An 18,784-nucleotide genomic window follows, 5' to 3' on the forward strand; every position below is an offset into this window, starting at 1 on the left:
AAATCAACAGCATGTGAAGAATTGGGTTTATTTTTTTTACGTAATTCCTCATGCAGTTTAAGTGATTAGGCAACTTTATTCTTCGGGTCAGTGCGATTACAGTGATACCAGATTTATATTGTGAATTTATGTTTGCTGCTGTCACACACTGATAAACGCTTTTTGCATTACCACGGTTTGAAAGCTATAATTTTTCCATATTTCAGCCAACAGAATTATGTAATGGCTTGTTTTTTGCGGGGCGAGCTGACGTTTTTACTGGTACCATTTTCGGGCACATAACATTTTTGGATCGCTTTCTATTCCGAGTTTTGGGAGACCAAAAGACCAGCAATTCAGGAATTGCTTTTGTTTTTTGCATACTGTTCTGCATGTGGTAAAACTGGTAAGGCAGCTTTATTCTTCGGGTCAGTACGATTTCATCGATACCCAACTTATATTTTTTTATGTTTTGGTGCTTTTACACAGTTAAAACTATTTGATAGAAAAATAATTATTTTTGCATTGCTTTATTCTGTGAGCTACAACTGTTATTTATTTATTTTTGCTGATGGAGCTGTATGATGGCTTGTTTTTTGCGGGACAAGATGACATTTCAGTGGTACCATTTTTATTTACATTAGTTTTTTTATCACTTTTTATTGCAATTTTTGATCAGCATTGTTTTTAGCCTCATTTTTTGTTTTTTTTAACCGTGTTTACTGAAGGGATTAACTAGTGGGACAGCTTTATGGAGCTGGTCGTTATGGACTCGGCAATACCAAATATGCATACTTTTATTGTTTATTCTTTTAATTATATAAATAAATGTATTTATTGGAAAAATATTTGATTTTTTTTGCTTTATGTGGGGATTTTGTAAAAAATATTTTACTACTTTTTAATTTTCTTTTACTTTTTTACATTGGGATATCACTGTACTACATAAAATCGCTGATCTGATGTTCTGCAATGCATCTGCACTGCAGAAAATTGGAGCAGCATCTGACAGGCAGGGAAGAAGGCATTGGAACCAGACCTGGAAGGACCGTGCGGCCATCTTGGGGCTGGGGGTCTCCATGGAGACCATCACGACAATGCGATCTCATCGCGTTGTCCTGATGGAAGCATGCAGGGAGCCCCCTATCTGCGTGATGCCCCTCTATGTCACTGTCACTACTGACAGCGACATCAGAGTGGTTAAATGCCCACGATCGGTGCTGGCACTGATCGTAGGCGTTGCTGCGGGGTGTCAGCTGTCACATACAGCTGACTCCAGCATCCGATCGCTGCGGCACTCAGCGCGAGGCCGCATGATTGGTGCACCATACTAGTACTGCTGTTTGCGGAAACACAGTTCCCGCAGAGCAGTGCTAGCGAGGTGCATATCGGGAAGGGGTTAATAAACTAGCAGAAGATTAAGGCTTCTTTCACACTTGTGTCGGTACGGGTCCATCGCTAAGCGTCGGCATGATGTACCGATGCACGTTGTGAAAATTTCGCATGACGTGGGCAGCAGATGCAGTTTTTCAGCGCATCCGCTGCCCATTCTAAAGTCCAGGGAGGAGGGAGCAGAGGTCCGGCCGTGCATGCGCGGTAGGAAATGGCGGACGCAACATACGAAAAAATGTTCCCTTGAACATTTTTTCGTGCCGACGGTCTGCCAAAACACGACGCATCCAGTGCACGACGGACATGACGTATGGCCATACGTCGCGATCCATAGGCAATACAAGTCTATGGGAAAAAAATGCATCCTGCTGGCACATTTGCAGGATCCGTTTTTTCCCCCAAACGACGCATTGTGATGGATTCAAAACGACGCAAGTGTGAAAGTAGCCTTACACAGGCACTTGGCCACTCTCTTCCCATTCCCGTGTAGTGGTGGGATATGGGGTAATGAAGGGTTAATGTCACCTTGCTATTGTAAGGTGACATTAAGCCAGATTAATAATGGAGAGGCGTCAATTATGACACCTATCCATTATTAATCCAATAGCATGAAATGGTTAAAAAAACACACACACACATTATTACAAAGTCTTTTAATGAAATAAAGACACAGGTTGTTGTAATATTTTATTAGACTCTTAATCCACCTGAAGACCCTCGCTCTGTAACAAAGGAAAAATAAAAATAAAACAATATCTCATACCTTCCGATGATCTGTCACGTCCCACGATGTAAATCCATCTGAAGGGGTTAAATTATTTTACAGGCAGGAGCTCTGCTATAATGCAGCTGTGCTCCTGCCTTTAAAACCCCGAATGAATGGAAAGTAGGTCAATGACCTGTAGTTACCTTCATTCACGGTGATGCTCCCTCTGCTGGATGTCCTCATATGATCTCGAGCGTGGGAACTTTTCAGAATATTTTCCCAGCCTCAAGTGTCATCCCATGTCTGGCACATGTGCTCAATTTGGTTGTGCAGAGTTTTCTGAGGGACTATCCGGATCTTGATGCACTGCTACACAAGGTCCGCCTTGAGTGTGCTCACTTGCGGCGCTCCAGCATGGCCAGATCGTGCATTGCAACTCTGCAGCGCCGATTCCGTCTTCCGGAACATCGCATCATATGTGACCTCCCCACCAGGTGGAATTCCACGTTACATATGTTGAAGCGGTTGTGTAAGCAGCAGCCAGCAGTAATGGAGTACCAGCTGCATCAGGCGCAAAGAAAAAAGAAAAGATTCTCCTCCCCTGCTTTAGAGGATAGGGGATAATTAAAGAATATTACTGTGATGTATTTTATTTTTGAGGGTACTGTTTTCATTGCGGGCCTGTTATTGTGCATGGTGGCATAATGCTGCTTTTTTCTTGACTGGTGTAGCATAAAAGTTGGGGAAAAAATTAAGACTGTGCTCTGGAGGTGTTGCTGGAGATAACTGTATGTTATGCAGAGTCGTGTCCTAAATGGATGAATTGATGGCAGTCTGTGCCGGATGAAGAAAAGCAATGATGAAGGACTTCAACTAGATACGTCACTGGTAATTCAGTGTGTTACCTGTAAAATCACACTATACACTGCATACTATGCACTAAGCTCCTGTGTATAATGACACTCATGGTAATATATTAGTATTGTGATTTTTTTTATTAATGATCAGTATTGTAGTATTCGGTCACTATGTGGTGGTAATATATAGTCTTGTCATGATGTAGCAGTATTTGTTCCTTGTATGTGATATTATTCAGTCACTATGTGGTGATAATATGTTTTCTGGTCATGCTGTCTCAGTATTTGTTCCTTGCATGCTGGCATCGTGTCTTACTCAGTCTAGGGCTCCCCTCTTTTTCTAATGTTTACCGAGCACCAGATGCAGGGGTGAGCTGGGCCAGTTCAGTATTCAACTAAACATGCGTCATCAGACACACATTCAGTTAAAATACATTGCTGTGCATGGCAATAAATAACAGCCGCCACCCTGTCAGAGGCCGGCAGCTGACATCGGGCCACACTTCACTAGCATATGACATTACCACGCCTTATATGAATACGGGAAAGAACGCAGCTGGAGCGCATTCTGGTAAGAAGAAACTTTTTATTATTCAAAACATAGTAACATAGTAACATAGTTAGTAAGGCCGAAAAAAGACATTTGTCCATCCAGTTCAGCCTATATTCCATCATAATAAATCCCCAGATCTACGTCCTTCTACAGAACCTAATAATTGTATGATACAATATTGTTCTGCTCCAGGAAGACATCCAGGCCTCTCTTGAACCCCTCGACTGAGTTCGCCATCACCACCTCCTCAGGCAAGCAATTCCAGATTCTCACTGCCCTAACAGTAAAGAATCCTCTTCTATGTTGGTGGAAAAACCTTCTCTCCTCCAGACGCAAAGAATGCCCCCCTGTGCCCATCACCTTCCTTGGTATAAACAGATCCTCAGCGAGATATTTGTACTGTCCCCTTATATACTTATACATGGTTATTAGATCGCCCCTCAGTCGTCTTTTTTCTAGACTAAATAATCCTAATTTCGCTAATCTATCTGGGTATTGTAGTTCTCTCATCCCCTTTATTAATTTTGTTGCCCTCCTTTGTACTCTCTCTAGTTCCATTATATCCTTCCTGAGCACCGGTGCCCAAAACTGGACACAGTACTCCATGTGCGGTTTAACTAGGGATTTGTACAGAGGCAGTATAATGCTCTCATCATGTGTATCCAGACCTCTTTTAATGCACCCCATGATCCTGTTTGCCTTGGCAGCTGCTGCCTGGCACTGGCTGCTCCAGGTAAGTTTATCATTAACTAGGATCCCCAAGTCCTTCTCCCTGTCAGATTTACCCAGTGGTTTCCCGTTCAGTGTGTAATGGTGATATTGATTCCTTTTTCCCATGTGTATAACCTTACATTTATCATTGTTAAACCTCATCTGCCACCTTTCAGCCCAAGTTTCCAACTTATCCAGATCCATCTGTAGCAGAATACTATCTTCTCTTGTATTATCTGCTTTACATAGTTTTGTATCATCTGCAAATATCGATATTTTACTGTGTAAACCTTCTACCAGATCATTAATGAATATGTTGAAGAGAACAGGTCCAAATACCGACCCCTGCGGTACCCCACTGGTCACAGCGACCCAGTTAGAGACTATACCATTTATAACCACCCTCTGCTTTCTATCACTAAGCCAGTTACTAACCCATTTACACACATTTTCCCCCAGACCAAGCATTCTCATTTTGTGTACCAACCTCTTGTGCGGCACGGTATCAAGCGCTTTGGAAAAATCGAGATATACCACGTCCAATGACTCACCGTGGTCCAGCCTATAGCTTACCTCTTCATAAAAACTGATTAGATTGGTTTGACAAGAGCGATTTCTGATAAACCCATGCTGATATGGAGTTAAACAGTTATTCTCATTGAGATAATCCAGAATAACATCCCTCAGAAACCCTTCAAATATTTTACCAACAATAGAGGTTAGACTTACTGGCCTATAATTTCCAGGGTCACTTTTAGAGCCCTTTTTGAATATTGGCACCACATTTGCTATGCGCCAGTCCTGCGGAACAGACCCCGTCGCTATAGAGTCCCTAAAAATAAGAACTAATGGTTTATCTATTACATTACTTAGTTCTCTTAGTACTCGTGGGTGTATGCCATCCGGACCCGGAGATTTATCTATTTTAATCTTATTTAGCCGGTTTCGCACCTCTTCTTGGGTTAGATTGGTGACCCTTAATATTGGGTTTTCATTGTTTCTTGGGATTTCACCTAGCAGTTCATTTTCCACCATGAATACCGTGGAGAAGAAGGTGTTTAATATGTTAGCTTTTTCCTCGTCATCTACAACCATTCTTTCCTCACTATTTTTTAAGGGGTCTACATTTTCAGTTTTTATTCTTTTACTATTGATATAGTTGAAGAATAGTTTGGGATTAGTTTTACTCTCCTTAGCAATGTGCTTCTCTGTTTCCAGTTTTAAGGACAGGGATATATGGATGTGGGGCCAGGAGGATAAAGACATGATGGATGTGGGACCAGGAGGATGGGGACATGATGGATGTGAAGCAAGGAGGATAGAGACATGATGTATGTGGGGTCAGGAGGATTGAGACACATGGGGGCCAGAAATGAGACTCATTGGGGGACAGGAATGAGACACATGGGGCCTACAAGTGAGACATGTGAGGGCCAGAAATGAGACACGTGGGCTTGGAATGAGACACATGGGGCTCAGGAATGAGACACATGGGCTAGGATGTGGGACATTATTACCGGAAGGGACCAGGATGTGGGACATTATTACTTAGGGGATAATAATGGATTTTATTACTGCTGTGATGAATTTTATTTTCAGCATACTGTTGTCAATGAACAGGTCCTTTCTGCATTATGGGTGTAGTGCAGGGACATTGAGGCTGGAGGGATCCAGCCAGTTTCAGAGGATCGTTTAGAGGCTGTATCAGCAAAGAGCCCCTTGCCTAGGAGACCTGCCACCTCTGAGGTGGCCAGTAATCTTGGCAACGAGCTATACACTACAGAATTAAAAATCTCTCTATTCTTGAAAATAATAATTCTTATACAATAATAATTTGGTCAAGAAATAGATTGTAAAGTTGCTTGTTTTCTAATCTGAAGGGTTAATAGCATCACATCCCTAGCCATTTAGAACAAGAGCTCTTGATGCTGGTATTTGCCTCTATGGCTTCTCTATGATTCTTTATTTGTCTGTACCCTTGTTTGCTATTGTAGAAGGTGATCCAGACAGCACCACCTGATAAAATATGATGACCTGGGCTGGCATCCCCCATTTAGAGACAATAGAACAGCTGCAAGGATTGTTTCTGCCCAGAGGTGAGCTGATTATTGTGGCTAAAACTATGTATATTAAGAAAAAATATGCTGTGGGTGTTAATGATCTCAATTTGTATATTGTTATTTACACAATTCTTCAAATATATATTTAATTCTCTAAAATATTTTCTTTCCTATTTGTATCTTGAGCAGACAATACTAGATTAAGCACTGAGTGTAAATTATATATGTACGTTTAATAAATCAGTACGTTTTAAATGAATCATAAAAAGCACTAATACGACTACTATCTTTTATAATACAATTTGTCTAACTTAGCAATTGATTTCACCTCTGCCAAGACGTCCTTACGTGCCCTTGTGCATGCAATGTTTTCCAATGGGATCTCTCTTCAACCGATAATGAATTATGAGGTGACGTACAGCTTTAAAGATAAACATAAGAGTAATCTGTGTGTTATACTGTGTCATATTGCTCTTCATCAGTATTATTTCACTACTGAAATTCTGCACAGCTAAAAAATTACTGTTCTTAGAAAATCTGTCATCAGCACAAAAAAAGGCCAGTTACACTATACCGGTCCAAGATTCTTCTAATTATGGCGTTAAAGGATAAGTCCACTATTAATCTGCATTTATACAATGTGATTTCACTCTGACCATATATTTAGCTTCTAAAAAAGTACAAAACGTTTTTTTATTTCCCGTTTCTGTATCAGCCTAACCATTTATTCTTCATTACAGAAGATTCAAAGGAAAGGGTCCTGACTAATGTTGAGCATTCCGATAATGCAAATATCGGGTATCGGCCGATATTCGCTGTATCAAAGTTTCGATACTGAGTTCCGATACTTTTTCGATATCGAATACCGGAATCGGAAGTTCCCATAGTGCAATGATGCACTATAATGGAGTGTGGGCAGTGCGTGGGCAGTGCGTGGGCAGAGACTGCATGTCTGTGTGTGCGGCGGGGTCTGTGCGTGACCGAGGGGGGTCTGTGCGGGCCTGCCGGGGGTCTGTACGAGCCTGCCAGGGGTCTGTGCGTGACTGTGAGGGGGTCTGTGCGGGCCTGTCGTGGGTCTGTGCGGGCTGCCGGGGGTCTGTGCGGGCATGCCGGGGGGTCTGTGCAGGCTGCCGGGGGTCTGTGCGGGCCTCTCGGGGGTTGGTTGTGTGTGCAGGCATCGTCCGATGGGACTACAAGGCTCCAGGAATACAATGACGGAGGAAGATATCATTCCGCACTGTATTCCTCCGCTGCTGTAAAAAAATAGTCCCTAGTCTCACTTTTGGCATTGCTGTGTGAGAAATTTCCCATACAGCAAATGCCATAAAGTGAGACTCTGAACTAAGGTAACCTCTCAGTGATGCACTGCAGGAGCCATTGTCTCCTGTCAGTGTGTCACTGGAGGTCCTTTAGAGCAGTGACATCACCCGATGTCACTGTTCTATAGGGGAGATCGTCGTGGAACACATCAAAAACTGCATCATAACTGCACCAAAAACTGCACCAAAACTGCATATAAAACCGTGCCAAAACTCCACCAAAACCGCACCAAAAACTGAATCAAAACTACATCAGTTTTTGAGGCAGGTTTTGATGCAGTTTTGATGCAGTTTTTGGTGCGGTTTTTTGCGCAATTTTTATGCAGTTTTTGGTGCGGTTTTTGTGCGGTTTTGATGCAGTTTTTGGAAATAAATAAACGGAAAAAACGGAAAATGTGCATGATTTGAATGGAAACATACATGAAAAAATGGATTCAGAGGCTGGATTCATCATTTCACATCTCAGTTTCATACGTTTTTCGCCGGTCCATCACTGTGCGTTTTTTCACCGGACAGAAAAACCGTTCCTCTGTATGTGTTTTCTGTCGGCGGAAACAGCTTTTTTGACGGATCCGGCAAAAAATGGATGAAACGTGTGGCCATCAGGCGCAATCCGGCGCTAATACAACTCTATGAGAAAAAAAAGGATGCGGCAAAAAAAAACGGATCTGTTTTTTTCAAAACTCGCCGGATTGTGCCTGATGGTATAAACCTGATGTGTGAAAGCAGCCAGATATATGGATAGATACATCTATGTATCTATAGATATATCTATCTATAAATATATCTATATATAGATATATCCATAGATATATAATAGAAAGGCCGATGTTTATAAGGCTACTTTCACACATTTTTACTTTCAACGTTTTTTTGTCCGTCGCGTCTGCCGTTTTCTACCACACATGCGCAGCCAAAACTCCGCCCACTCCTCCCACGGACATCAGAATGGGCAGGGGATGCATTGAAAAACTGCATCTGCTGCCTACGTCGTGTACAAATTTCACAACGTGCGTCGGTACGATGGCCCGACGCATAGCGACGGACCCGTACCGACGCAACTGTGAAAGAGGCCTTAATTAGCTTTTAATTTTAAAAAAATGGCGTGGGCTCCCGCGCTATTTTCTGCGCCAGAGGGGGAAAGCCGAAGGCCGGGGGCCAATATTTGTAGCCTGGGAAGGGGGTAATACCCATGGCCCGTCCCAGGCTATGAATATCAGCCCGCAGCTGTCTGCGTAGCCTTTACCAGCTATTAAAATAGGGGGACCCCCCAAAAAAATGATGTGGGGTCCCCCTATATTTTATAGCCAGAAAGGCTACGCAGACAGCTGTGGGCTGATATTCATAGCCTAGAGAGGGGCCATGGATATTGCCCCCCCCCCCCCCCCCCGGCTACAAATACCAGTCCGCAGCCGCCCCAGAAATGGTGCATCTGTAAGATGTGCCAATTCCGGCACTTAGCCCCTCTCTTCCCACTCCCGTGTAGCGCTGGGATATGGGGTAATAAGGGGTTAATGTCACCTTGCTATTGTAAGGTGACATTAAGCCGGGTTAATAATGGAGAGGCGTCAATAAGACGCCTATCCATTATTAATCCTAGTGTAGTAAAAGAGTTTTTAAAAAAATCAAGACACAGCCAAAAATAAGTATTTTAATATTCTTCAATTAAGCATACTTTCCATACTTCAGCGCCTGCAAAAAACGTAAAATAATAAACCGTATACTACCTGTCTGATGCAGTCCAATTAATAATGAGTGTCCCATGACGATCTTCCCTATAGAACAGTGACATCAGGTGATGTCACTGCTCTATAGGACCTCCAGTGACACACTGACAGGAGACAATGGCTCCTTGCAGTGCATCACTGAGAGGTTACCTTAGTTCAGAGTCTCACTTTATGGCATTTGCTGTGTCGGAAATTTCTCACACAGCAATGCCAAAAGTGAGACTAGGGACTATTTTTTTACAGCGGCGGAGGAATACAGTGCGGAAGGATACCTTCCTCCCGTCATTGTATTCCTGGAGCCCCTAGAGAGCGGTCGCATCAGCTGATGCTGCTGTTCTCCACGGGAGATCGTCGTGGGACACTCGTGGATTTCTGCAGATCAGGGAGTATATTGTTTGTTTGTTATTTTCATATTTTTTACAGATGACACTGGCTTTGGGGAACAAAGTGACAAGTGATGGTGAGTATGTAATCTATGTTATATGTACTGTATGTCTATATGTATGTATTGCATGTAACATATGAATGTATGCAGTATGTATGTAGTATGTTTTTAGTATGTATATAGTATGTTGTTTGTATGTAGAATATATGTAGTATGTTGCATGCATGTTGTATATATGTAGTATGTGTGTAGTATGTATGTTGTATGTATGTATTGTGTATGTATGTAGTATGTATGTTGCATGTATGTATGTAGTATGTATGTTGTATGTATGTATGTAGTATGTTGTATGTATGTAGTATATATGTAGTATGTATGTAGTATGTAGTATGTTGTATGTATGTTGGATGTATGTAGTATGTATGTATGTTATATGAATGTATGTTGTATGTATGTATGTATGTATGTAGTATGTATACAGTATGTATGCAGTATGTATGCAGTATGTATGTATGTATGTAGCATGTATGTAGTATGTATGTTGTATGTATGTTGCATGTATGTAGTATGCTGTATGTATGCATGTAGTATGTATGTAGTATGTATGTTGTATGTTGTATGTATATCATATGTTGTATGTAGTATGTATGTTTGTGTTTTTTTTTTACATTCAACACATTAGCCGGATGATGGGACTACTACTGTCCTATCACTGGCTAATGTGTCAATCACTCTCATTGTAACAGACATAGCCCGATGGGACTTGTAGTCCCATCGGACGATGTCTGCACACACACACAACCCCGAGAGGCCCGCACAGACCCCCCCCGGCAGCCCGCACAGACCCCCGGCAGGCCCGCACAGACCCCCGGCAGCCCGCACAGACCCCTGGCATGCCCGTACAGACCCCCAGCAGGCCCACACAGACCCCCAGCAGCCCGCACAGACACCAAGAGGCCCATACAGACCCCCAGCAGGCCTACACAGACCCCCGGCAGCCTGCACAGACCCCCGAGAGGCCGATACAGACCCCTGGCAGGCCCGCACAGACCCCCTAAGGTCCCGCACAGACCCCGCCCGCACACACAGACATGCAGTCTCCGCCCACGCACCGCGCACACTCTTCCCCCCTACGGAACTGGATGTGCAAAGGAAAGAAAGGGCTTATTTTCATTCCGATATTGGTTTCCGGTATCGGTATCGGTGATACCTGATATGTTTTGGGTATCGGTCCAATCCAATCCGATCCGATATTTCCCGATATCGGGAAGGTATCGCTCAACACTAGTCCTGACACAGAGGTACCCAAATTATAGACTAGAACAAAACAAGCCCTCATAAAACTCCATAAAGTTTTAAAGCAAACCAGGAAAAAATAGATTCCTAAAATATAACTTTTAATTTAATATAGTTAAAAACTCTCATCAAAAAACAAGAAGTTGGCACTCAAAAATCTTAAAAAAATGTGAGGGTCCGTCCGCACAGTATTTGTCAAAGTAGGATATAAGAGTAGGGGACCTATTATACCCTAGAATTCCCTAGATCACCCCTACCTAACAGCGGAGGTTGGCACCTTAATATGTACAATATGGTGCCCCAACTCCTTGTTGGATGTCTCTCAATTCCCTATTACACACCTACCCTAAAGTGCAGCACAGGTAGTTAATCAAAGAATGACCAATTAACCTTTTTACCTGCCCATATTAACCATATGTCTGCTGAATTACATTAATCCAAAAGTGCATATGCTGTATATCAAAGAAACAATATAAAGTCCCTGACCCTATTATTCACGTACCCCTATAATAGGGGATGATCATGAAAAATGGTCTGACAGAATATTTACAAAATCCAAATAACACACAGGATACATATTGCTAATATATCTGTGGCACCCCAGGAGTTCGGGTACCACAGTAGTGCTGCCTTCCTCTCGGGGAGGGTAGTGCTATGCCTGGAGACAAGTGAGATTCCCTTTGGCAGGATATCACACAACACCTTCCAAATCCAGGCCAGGAGGGGGAGCTCAAAACCATGTTTTAGGGCAGCATCCCTGGATAAAGATCCTAATTTGAGGGCGGAGTCAGTTCAGTGAGTACAGACAGTCTGTGTGCAAGGGCAGACAGGGACGGAGCAGAGTGGAGATGCAGGACTCCAGGAGGGGACTAGGAAGGCCTCCAGAGAGTCCGAGCGCAGTATCCGGGAACCAGGAGCCCGAGGCTTTTGTGGACTATAAGACACAGAGCATAACCGGATGACAGAGAATTACATGGACTTTTCCCATATTTACCTGTGGCACAGCAGCACCCTGGAGCCTGGAGTCAGCGTGAATGGACCCCAATAGGCACGGCTCAAGCTGCCTGCCTTGCAGGTACCTGTCCCTGGACAGAAGAACGAATAAGGACTTTGCTTAGGACACTTAGTGGCAGCAGAGAGCTCAGAGACAGTAAGCGCATAGTGGAAGGCTCCTACCAGACCTGCCAAGGGGATTCCACTTGTCTCTGGACTACCCGGGCCTCTAATTCACCTGTTGCCGGTGCCCTGGACTGTGGCCTGTCACCCTCAAGTAAACTAGGTAAAGACTTACAACCAGTCTCCTCCATTTATTCATCGACATACCATCATCTCTGCCACGCAATATAGGACCCCTGGGGACCCCGCTTCACCTGTGGGAAGTGTAACATCTGTGCTGCCGCAACATCCCCCAGGGAACCCCTCTAATGCAGCGTCGGTCCCCCTATTGACCGAACTCCACAGGTGGCATCACAAGAAGCTTTGAATATTTAATCCCCTTTAACGTTGATACCCAGGGCCATGGACCGGGTCGCAGCCACCGTGACATCCCTCATTGCGACTGGACCCTGTACTGAGTACCCCACTGCCCAGTGGGCACGTGATATCTCTTATCTGGATGATACTTATCTTATCTAAATGAATAACCATATCTCATATAGCACAACATTCATATCTAGTATCCCAACGCATTTGTACATAGCGATTAGTGCGTATTCAAACATGGAATATGTGAAATTTGGATTGCATTACTGCTATATAGACGGACGCTCGCCTCCAGGTGAACAATTTATTGGTATCAGCGTACACAGATAATATTCCATGAAACATTTTGGGCCTTTTTGATGCTATAAGTGATAAGTGTAAACCTCTTGTGGCTGAAAAGTTGCATGGAATTTTTTCTGTGTATGATGTTACCAACAAATTGTTCAACCAGAGGAGAGTGCATTGGGGCTTTGGTTTCTGGATCTTAGGGACACTGATGTTATGCAATATTTCTATTTAGATTAAGGATTTTTGCATGTATTACTTTCTTCCGAGTCTCATATGAGACTCACCCATTCAAGTCTATGGGTGTGTAAAAAAGAATGAAAACACCCAAATGGTCAGCTCACCTGTAAATCAGCTACCTCTCATCTGTTCCTGCACGGAAGGTACAGCACACAGTCCATAGAAAAAAAGTAAGATGAATCCAGCAGGAAGTGGATTCATCTTACTTTTTTTCTGTAAAAAAGAATGGTCTAAGAGACGACTCATATTAGGTTCCCATACAGATGAAGACTTTATTCTAAGAGAGGAATGGCATTGTTAGGTCCTGGAAATGAGAAACACCTTACCGTGGCTTCCAGGTACATGCGCTAAGCTTTCTTAATTTTTCATACTTCTAGTGCAGTAATGCAATTCAATTTTCATATTTGCATGCTATGACGCCACAGAGTGCTGCATTTTTTTTGTTTGAGTGCATATGAGTTGGTGACTCTAGGTTAGCACCTGTTCACACACACAGTTCATGTTTGGATGTGACGGTCAGTTTTTTAAATTCGTAAAAAAGAATAGGTCCCACTCAGAACATACTTGTGTCAACTTTATTTGATTATGTACAATTTTTAGTGTACATGTATGAAAATGGATTGCACACGGATATCACACAGATGTCACACAGAGGTTAAAAAAATGGACACACAAATGGCAAATGGATGAAAATAAGACGAAAATTTGAAAAAAATTACCTGAGTTTTCTGGATGAAACTCAAACGATTTCTCAAAGGCTGGTCTGCAGGGGCCCAAAGGCTGTTTTAATTAGTGCTGGATTCTACTTGCCCTTTAAGTTTGTAGGCTTCTCATGAAGGGCACTCATGAATTGGCCAGTTTGTGCGCTAACTACCTTCATTTTTATAAGTGTCATGTATTCAATGGTCGCATACATCTTAGAGCTTACAGAGGCTGCTGTATTCTTTTTTTATCATTTATATCATATTTAGTTATTTACTGTATAACAACTTTATATATTTGATCCATAAATGGGCATGTTTTCTCTTAATTTATTTTCATGTCGTTTATTTTTCCTAAAAATTACCTTATCCAAAGTTTAATCCTTTGTTAATAAACCCATTAAGAATCAGTCAGTAAAGTATACTCATTCATTTTGAGTCTGTGAGTCAGTGGTAGTAAACATTTTGACATTGAAGGTTAATCCTGTCTACTGCTTGAGCACTAATAATGTCATACAGCATCTTAATAATAACTACAAATCAAACAGAGAAACCAGGATAAAAGAAAATGAAGTGTTTTGTATTCCAGGAATTAAATTGTGTTTGTTATTAGATTAGATTATGTAAATATTTTATTCTCCATTCGTAAATTGTATTTACTGGATTTCTAATCCATTCTGGCGGTTATTTGGTTGACTATACCAAGAAACGGATAAACTGATGGAATTTTTTTTTATCATTATTAGTTTTTATTTAACTCTATAGAAGTCTGAGACATAGAAAACAATATTGTAAAAAGCATTCATATCTCAGTTACAAAACCACTTTGAGGCAGCATGAAAAGGGTAAACATTCCATCTTGACCCAGGTTATGGCAACTAGAATAAATCCTTGCATTCCCTTTTAGGCTCACTTCACACTTCCCTTTTTATATCCGTATGTGGTCCGTTTTTTAAGGACTTCAAATACGGACACATGCACACCCATTGTATTCAATAGTGGTGCTCACATGTTAGATTTTTCACACAGACCATCTAGTGTCCTTGTGAAAAACCTGCAGACATGTCCATTTTTATCAGCTGCACTGACTGCAAAACATCCCGCACACGTGCACACGTACACACTGATGACACACGGATGACATCCATGTGTCATCAGTGTAACACATACCAGCACCTGGGAAAAAGCAGTACATTTCACACTGCTCCCAGGTGCCGGGTGCTGAAGACCACTCTGGTCATTGTCACCTAGTCACCCTTAGCTCAGTGCAACCAGGCGACAATGTTGTATTCAGCACCCAATGTATACATTGTGTGTAAAATTAAGAATAGTGATGAGTGAACGTGCACGCCACTAGTTGTTACTCACCCGAGTATCAGTGCACTCGGCGAGCACCAAGCATTTCCAGGATTATTCGGCGGTAACTGGTGTCTCCACCGAGCATTTTTGGTGGACTTTAGAGACCCAATCACGCTACAAGGATTGTCTGCCAGGCCATGAAATGCCGCAGCCATCTTTGTTGTGGTTGTGCAGTGATTGGCTTCGGCCGCACAGCATCATCCAAAGTATAAGACACCTGGTGCCACCCTGCTCGCCGCATTTATCTCCGAATTCACAAGAGTAGGGAGAGCTGCTGCAGAGATAGGGTCAAAATCGTGGTTTTAGTGACGGAGCCAAATTTTTGAAATCTGACCAGTGTCACTTTATGCGGTAATAACTCTGGAACGCTTCAACAAATCCCAGTGATTTTGAGACTGTTTTTTCGTGACACATTATACTTTAGGATAATGGTAAATTTAGGTCAATATGTTTTGTGTTTATTTATAAAAAAAATATCAGAAATTTGAGAAAAATTTAAAAAAAATTAGCAATTTTCAAACTTTGAATGAGTATCCCTTTAATCCAGATAATCATACCATTGCAAAACATTAATAAATAGCTTGTCCCTCATGTCTGCTTTACATCAGCACCATTTGTAAAATGATCTTTTATTTTGTTAGCATTTTGGGAGGTTTAAAATTGTAGCAGCAATTTTTCATTTTTTCAAGGAAAGTTTAAAAATTATTTTTTTTAGGGACTTATCCGTGTTTCAAGTGACTTTATTGGTCCCAAATTGAAAACTGCTGTCAGGTAGTTTATTAACCCTTCGGGTGATTTTCAGGAATTAATGCAAAGTGGCATGACAGAAATGAAAATGTGTATTTTTACCACCTAGATGACCTTAACTTCTGAACAGATTACTACAGCCGTCAGACTATAAGGCCACTATTTGGTCATGAACTGCCATCGCAAACATCAGAACTAAAGATGAGCGGTGTTCGAGTCTAACTGTTCGCCAATCTCAAATTCGAGCTGTTTTGTTCGAGTCGTTCGACGAACCTGAACAATTTGTTTAAAATTCGGCTGTTCGAGTTTCTGTTCGATAACTGTTCGTTCAGCAAAAGCCTTGCTTGATTTGCACATTAAAACTGTTTATTATTGTTAATAGACTGTTTCAGTGTATAGTAGGCGGGGGTGGGGGATAGATCTGTGCTGAAATAATGCCGATCTCCATTTTTTTTTTCCCGCATTTACAGTGGGGCGGTGCAGTCTCTCAGCCTATCAGCAGTGCGCACACACCCAGCAATGTGCATGTGATGCACACAAGCAAGGGCATGTGTCATTTGCTGTGTATGTCACATGTCCTTGCCCTAAAAAAACAGCAATTTGCCCTGTCGCCACCATTTCCTCACTGCTGCAGCTTAGTGTTAGACAGCATCGCTGCTGCTGTGGCCGCTATACAGACAAAGAGTGTTTTTTTTGGAGCGAATTGTCAGAGAAATAGGTTTAGGGAGTCGGGAGGAGTCAGGACTAGTTGTAATATCAGCCCTTTTCAGGGTAGGTTACAGCAGTTCATAGCACTGTTTGCCAGGCAGGTCTGTGCCAGTGCTGTGCAAATGTTTCTCACAGCATTTGGTGTAATCTAGCTCAGCCAAGTTTAGGACCTAGGAGCAGTATCTCCACATCAGCAGAGTAGTCCACCTGTGAAACAAACTATACCGTCTGTGTATCTCTATTTTCACTGCATCTAATCCAGTTATTAGTTTAGGGCCTAGGAGCAGTGTCTGCACGTCAGCAGAGTAGCCCGCCTGTGAAACAAACTATACCGCCTGTGTATCTCTATTTTCACTGCATCTAATCCAGTTATTAGTTTAGGGCCTAGGAGCAGTGTCTGCACGTCAGCAGAGTAGCCCGCCTGTGAAACAAACTATACCGCCTGTGTATCTCTATTTTCACTGCATCTAATCCAGTTATTAGTTTAGGGCCTAGGAGCAGTGTCTGCACGTCAGCAGAGTAGCCCACCTGTGAAACAAACTATACCGCCTGTGTATCTCTATTTTCACTGCATCTAATCCAGTTATTAGTTTAGGGCCTAGGAGCAGTGTCTGCACATCAGCAGAGTAGCCCGCCTGTGAAACAAATTATACCGCCTGTGTATCTCTATTTTCACTGCATTTAATCCAGTTCAGTTATTAGTGTAGGGCCTAGGAGCAGTGTCTGCACGTCAGCAGAGTAGCCCGCCTGTGAAACAAACTATATCGCCTGTGTATCTCAATTTTCACGGCATCTAATCCAGTTATTAGTTTTGGGCCTAGGTACCACAGTTTGGCCACTCAGTTCTGCTCGGTTTTCATCCATCGGTTGTTGTGCCAACAACTACAGATACAGAGTTGCCAATTAGTTAAGCACTAAAATGAGTGGCAAAAAGCCTGCTTCTGGTGGAAAGGGGAATAGGCATGTTGGAAAGGGAAAAAAAGGTTGTGTCCGTGGGGTAGGTGGTAAAGCAACAGTAACATCTGCAGAAGAAAGACCATCTTCCAGCCAAAGTAAGATGTCTACTTCTTTTCGTGGACAATCTGATATGATCCCTTTCTTACGACCATCACTACAAGCATCGCCAAAAATTCCAGATGAAGCACAAAAACAGCAGGTGCTTGAACGGATATCAAGTGCTCGTTCAAGTGGGCTCTCCTCCATGTCAACTTCAACATCACAACTACTACAGTCCTCAGAGTTGTCACCCCAATCGCACTTGTTTCCTCACAGCTCCCAGTTCTCCAGCCGCCCATCTGAGCATGGGGTAACACACATGGTTGAGTCTGTAGAGCTGTTTATGCATACCATAGCCTGGGAATCAGAGGTCTGCTCCAGATCTTCTTTGAATCCAGACGAGGAAATGATCTGCACTGATGCCCAGAATCTTTGTGAGTTGGATCAAGGCCCAGATGAAGAAGGTTCTGAGCATAATGTAGACCCTCGTTCCCAAACTGTAACTCCTGTTGGTGGAGACAATGAGGAAGATGATGATGAGACTGAGATACCTGATTGGAACGAAAACTTGACTTTTCTGTCGGGGCAGGAAGAGGTTGGCTCTGAGGATGACGGGTGTGAGAACACACAGGATGATGATGATGAGGTTGTAGACCCCACTTAATGTCAACCCCCAGTCTGTCAGTCCATGAGGTCAGCAGTGGAGGTGGAGGAGGATGCTAGTGATGAGTCTGACGATGAGGCAACGGTGCACCTTCCTGGACAGAGATGGAGTACTGGAAGCATGTCAACAACTGCATCCTCAACCCCAACTGTGCCTCAGACCAGAAGTCGTGGTGGCTCTTCAGGTCGCACGGGCTCTAAGCCTTGCAAAGCTTGGGCATTTTTTGACATTGACCACATGTTGTCTGTAAGATTTGTCAATAAAATCTCAGCAGAGGCCAAAAAATCACTAGCTTAAGTACTTCATGCACGAATTGTCACATAAGTTGCAGTGGGAAGCTCACTGTGCTACAATGCGGCCTAGTGGGCCAGGTCAATCACTGTCTGCCCCATCAAGTGCATCCGCGTCCTCTTCATCCTCTGTGACTGTGTGGACAGCAGTCGCACATGGTTTTGGATGCAGACCTTCCACCTCTTTACCCGCAACAGCCAGTGTGATTGGCAGGTCGTCAGGACATTTGCTAGTGGAAACATCTTCTGGTGTTGAGCGCTCTCCGACATCGACACCACATTTTGATCAAGGCAACATAACATCTCCGCCTGCACCTTCCTCATAGA

This window comes from Ranitomeya imitator, chromosome 3, assembly GCF_032444005.1.
Source record: "Ranitomeya imitator isolate aRanImi1 chromosome 3, aRanImi1.pri, whole genome shotgun sequence".
In the NCBI taxonomy this organism is placed as follows: domain Eukaryota; kingdom Metazoa; phylum Chordata; class Amphibia; order Anura; family Dendrobatidae; genus Ranitomeya; species Ranitomeya imitator.